We start from the raw sequence: 5,993 nt of genomic DNA on the forward strand, positions 1-5,993 counted from the left end.
GTCTCTGATGCAGGAAGTACAGGCTTGTTGAGGCTTCGCTTCCTGGTTGATTTCCATGCTCAGGGTTAGAGAGCACTGCATGATGTTTGTGTTGGAAGCAGTGGGAAGTATTGATTCGTACCATTGCCATTAAAGCAACACATTCTTTGTCTATCGTTCTTACAGCCACAGATGTTAATGAGACTACTCGGGATCATTTCTCGGACGTGTTTGTGCTCAGTGTACCACATTTCCTTTATAAAAGAGTGGTTACATTCATTTTTATCTTTCCAATTAGTTTTGAAAATCCTGCTGTGCCTCTTCGGTTTTGATTTAGATGTCTGGGGTTGAAGTTAGATTAAATCTGGTTTGGGTGGTTGAGGTTATGGTGAGGTTTTGGACATGGTTTCACTTTCTTTACTGCAACATGCCACCCTGGTTGAGCCCACACAGTCCGCTTCGTTCTGTATATATCAAATGAAAAGGTGGACATTTATTTTCGTACCAAAGAATAACAAATTTCCTGTAAGCTCAGGCTGCTAATATGGAAACATCTCGAGCTCCAGTTTTGGTTTGTTCTTGGTTTTCTTCATTCCTTAAACTAAGTTAACCTTTCGAAACTTGGCAAATTGGTTTAATTTCTTTCAAAAACATAGGAAGAAGGCAATGAGAAATGGAATGAACAAGAAAAAAGCAAGAAATTAGCAAAATGTAAAAAAAAAAAAAAGAAAGAAAATTTGAAAAGAAAAACGGGTGAGTGAAAAAGAAAAATAAGAAAAAAGAGAACAGATCACCTAAAAAAGCTGTTAAAAATTATGAGAATTCTGTAAAATAATTTGAAACATATAATTTTGATAATTATAAATAAATACAGTTCTTAGCTTTTTTTTTTTTTTTTTTATAAAGATTTTTAAATCTACTCATTTCTTGCAATTTGTGGGATATGTCTTGCCAAGTTTCTAGTTGCCTTTGTCCCATGTTTTTGAAAGAAATCAAACAGATGTGATCGGGGTTCAAAGGTTTCTGAATGCACCATTAGAAAAGTGTTATCAATACAGGTTTCAAAGGGTTAATAAGAACTGAACTACTTTAATTACTTCAACTGCTTGTGTGTAAAACACCAGAATGAATTTATTTTTTCATGTCACTTCAACCACAAAATGACCATTTATTAATCAATTAGTCACGCCATGTTGCATTGATATTGTTAAGATAACTTAAAACTGAACATATCAATTTATTGATAGATTGGCAAACAACAGCAAAACTATATTAAAAATCCATCCACAAACTCTTAATGAACTCCTGCAGAACGAAAGTCTCACTTTTGCTAAAAGATTACTGTTTAAAACTGAACCAAAAGTGAAACTTATTTATGTCAGCCTCTAATACAAAGAGTTTTGTTTTTTTTTTTAGCAAAAATACTTGTATTTAGCATATGCCTGGATAAATGAGACTTAGATTATATTACATGATTTGTGTGAGAGTTTGTAAACTTTTGTTTTGATATGGTTGTTTGCTGTCTTGAGGCATGGTCCCAAATCAATCAATAAATCAAGGACCCATGAAAGAAAACAACATTTTCTTCACAATTTTGAGGTAATACAGTACTAATAATTGATTTAAAATGATGATTTTGTGTGTAAAGTATGCCTTTAACAAACGCATAAATGCATGGGCATATGGACACACAGACTGTTAAAATACCCGGTTCTTTCCTGTTATCTTGCTGTAGTCACTCTATCATGTTGTCCTATGTGTTTCTGTGTGTTCCCCCCTGCCGCAGACAGGGAAGTGGTGGCCTGGTGCCAGTAAACACAGAGCTTTTGTTTGTGGGAATCGGCCTCAGGTGCAGTTGACCCTCTGACCTGTGAGCCTGCAGGTTGAACAAAGGGCCATTAAGGAGAGCTGGGCATGTCTGCGCCCCACAACAGCCGAGACAAAGAGGTTTACAGAAAGTGCGTAAAGGGTCGGCTCTCGAGATGGATGAAGACGTGGACTCATGGAATACATACATTTTGACCATTTCGAAAATTTAAGGACTAAACATTCACGATGTGCTGAGAAAATCAAATCTCACAATATTTTTTTTTACCCAATACTTCGATTAATATTGGTGTGGTTTTATAGTGTTGACTATTGGTGCTTTCACAAAATATTTACACCGTGAGATTATAAATGAATAAATCATTAATGTGAATATAATGACTAATTGGTTAAGGAAAATAAGAGCTAAAATAGACTAAGTTTAAAAAATGACATCACTTTACTGCAATGCAGTCTTTGATATCAGAAAATGGCAAAACTGATGACGTTACGGTATCTGATTCTAAGACGATATCTAGTAAGGGTGGGAATCACCGCATGATATGCTTTAGTCACAATACAATATCATTGTGACTTTAAAAGTCTTATAATATGCTGAGTATTACAATACCATATATTGCAATATAATGTGATCTATTGCCTTTTTTAAACTGTTAATTATGTTGCCAAAGAAAAGATTTGTCAACATCTTCTTTATCTCATAATACAAAGTTGTAAATGTTCTCGCTTCAATCATTTTTCTTGCAGCAAAATGTATCTAGTGGACTGAAAAAGCAACAGATTTTAACAATCCAGTAGGCTACCAAACATTTAATTTATATTTCAGTATTATTCATTTCTGCAATTTAAAAAATTATACTTCTAGCATCTGTGTCTCGATACAATATTGCCAAACAAAAGATCGTGATACTACGCTGTATTGTTTTTTTTCCCCACACTTTCACATATGGATCAGAAATCTCTATACTAACCAGCCCTTCTTGCATTAAAGTGAATAAATTAAACACTTTTACAAGCTCTGTCACTCATTTCTAACATTAATCAATCCACTGGCCCTTTTGAAGGACAGCTACCCATCAAACAAGCGCTGACAGCCGCCATCGACACTTGTGAATCCAGACCAGGTCACTTCATCATCATCTGATCACCGAAACAAGGATCCCTTGGAAGTATCCCCTTGTCCCCCTGTCACCGCTGAAACAAAGTAGAGACAGGGGCTCGTCCTCTGGGCAATAGCTGGTGACAGGTAAGTCCCTCTGATTCAGGAGCAACACACAATGCTCTCAGTCACTCGCAGGGACCCGAGGGAACAACGGGGTCGCTCAGTCAGAAAAGTCGGGGTGTGTAGGGCGCCCCTGTGGACTGACTGCCTTTACACCTGAAACTGACAGGTGGACTATGGTCTGGGAATCACATAACCCTGCAATAAACACAGTCTGTGGCTTTGTTTAGAATTTGGAATATAAGAAACTCCAACACAAAAATGCCTTTAGCAAATCAAAACTGACACTTTCAATATCATATACAGAAAGTTCTTGAAAACTTCTTTTATAAAGTCAAGCAAAAATTTAAATAAAAATTAATAAAGAAAATTCCTGAGGATTTACAGAGTAAAGGTTCCTCCCATGATGACGCTTTCTTTGCACTTTTTAATTAACTAATTTTATCGGCGATCATCAACATAAAACGCTGATACAGATGATAAATAAACAATAAACAGCCAGGCGGTAATCTGTCCACCCCTAAAATAAAGGTGAGATTTTCTGTCCAACTGCATTTTTGTTTTCCAGTATCATAGATAAGCAAAGGTACACAGTATAATAATTGATAACATTCATATCACTCTAAACCTTAACCGTATATCGCTGCAACCCTTGTTTTCATCTCCTGTGTGTTGGTTGTTTACATGTCACACCACACATGCTGTAATGTGTGTGCATGAAGACAGAATTCAGTCCTACTCTCATCTCTACCCTCCTCCGTCTCTCTGGCTCAACACTGCCACCCAGTGATCGTAGTCGGTGAAATAACATCACTCAGGGTCCCCGAGGCCTGTAGACACCATGACCTCACTGCCAGGGAATACATAGGACAGGATGGCATGGGATTTTCCACTGCACCCTGGAGTGAAATGCCCAGACCCCCACCCCCATCACCACCACCCTCCCTCCGTCTGCAGTGGTCAGGAGGTTCTTTTCTTTACTTGTAAATGACAAAAGAACGGTAGATAGTGGAGGCAAAAGCTGTATCTTCTTACACAGCTTTTACATGAATTCCTCAATACAGGGGGACGTGTGCCAACTGTGGTCTGTATCAAAGTAGACCAACACAGTCGCCAGCATAAAAAAGTGGCACAGCAATAAGTCTTTGTGACCTCAATATGTCACGAAAGGCCAATTCAACAATCAATTGTTCCATCCAAGTATGTCAAACCTAATAAATGAGTATGGTAATAACAGTGTTCACTCCAGTAAAGTCAGCCATTGAATCACAATGGTGCTGATTAAATGGTGCAACACCTTCAGGTGTTACTCTAGACAGGAAGATGATAATAGACGTCGCATGAAGGGCAATCTTCACTTTTGGTCAGACAGCTAAGAGTCATTTGTGAGGCATTAACAAAGTGCTTCTGTCCCCCAAAGTCTTTTAGTTCATCGTCTTCTGCTATTATCCTAATAGAGAGCACTTCATTAGCAGTTCTCCTGAGAAGACAGGCGGGCTGTCAAAATGTAGATGTAATTAGCAATGGAGGAGGAAACAGGAGCTGCGGAGGCCCATCACACCTCCTGGAGATCAGCGATACTATAGGTAAAGGCAGCTGAATAATTCAAAGTGGACGGCAGTATAGCTGATGCAGTTCCCCCTTTGGCTGAGAACGGGGTGTGAAATTCAACCATATGTTCATTTCAACATGCCGACTATTCCATTAACATTCACACACAACTGTTTGAATTTTTTGATTATTAAACTAAGTATTAGACAGTCTATCACATATATACATTGATACTGACAAAACCTGTACCAAACTTTGTCCTTACATTTTTTTCTTAAAAGCTTCTATAACCAACATTTCTACAATAACAGTGGATAAAAATCAAAATAATGAGTAACCTTAAAGAGGGTCACTAACTTGTGGTGATGAACAGTAAGAGAATAATCACCTGACGCTGCAGTTCTCTGCAGAGCTTTACAGCGTTTTGTTTTTCAATGTTTACCAGCTTCTAACTAAAGTGTTTTGGTTCATTCTTACTGTTTCTGGCCACAGCAGACTGTTTAAAAAAAGACCCTCCCAAAACCCACTGCACGCTAAAGCACTAACTGGCAGACAAAGTTAGCAACTAGCATGTGAACATAGGGGAACATTCAGCTGCTCCTAAGTTTTTACAAAACAGAGCTTAAAGGAAAGTGTGTGTTAGGGCTGTAACAAAAACCTTTTTGTGGGGTCCAAAGCTTACATTTAATAAGTAACAGCATACTATCACTATAGCAATTTAGGATTTGACATTTAAAAGATTCAATCGACATCTGCAGGGTTAGCACAAGCTTTTACAGCAGCAGCGGCTAACATCCAACACCGAGCCATTAAATTTACCAATCAACACCATAACAGCTCACTTGTTAAACCCGTTAGTACATCAATATGTGGCAGTCGATGTTAATGTTGTGGCAGCTGCCACACAAATAAATTAATGTATGAGAAACACTGAGATTTATATTTATCTACTTAAACATTTTTATTGACATTACTCAAAACCCCACATTGAAAAAAAAAAAGTTTACATGTTTAAATATGCTATTTTTATATTTTTTCTATTTTTAAAGCATTTTTTCAATCAAAATTTTCATTTTATTTAATCACCAGATTGGCTAAAATGTTCATAATATGTAAGTTTGGCATTTACAGCATGTTGCCACTGCCCCCTAGTGGGCATAAAATCAGTTATCGCAGGTTTGAGTCAAACTTTTACAAATTAATTTAGCTGAGCATTAGACTGGCAACCCTAACAAGAGTCTAACTTTGTAAAGAAAAGACAATCACATTCACTTTACGTTGCTAATTTTTAAAAAAGGCATATATATATATATATGCATTATATATGTTATAATGCAAAGATTTGCAACTGGTTGGTTGTGGTCCAAAAGCAGGCCATGGGTCCATTCTGAATGAATTGCAAGTGACTTGTGAA

The sequence above is a fragment of the Plectropomus leopardus genome, chromosome 19 (assembly GCF_008729295.1).
Source record: "Plectropomus leopardus isolate mb chromosome 19, YSFRI_Pleo_2.0, whole genome shotgun sequence".
Taxonomy (NCBI): domain Eukaryota; kingdom Metazoa; phylum Chordata; class Actinopteri; order Perciformes; family Serranidae; genus Plectropomus; species Plectropomus leopardus.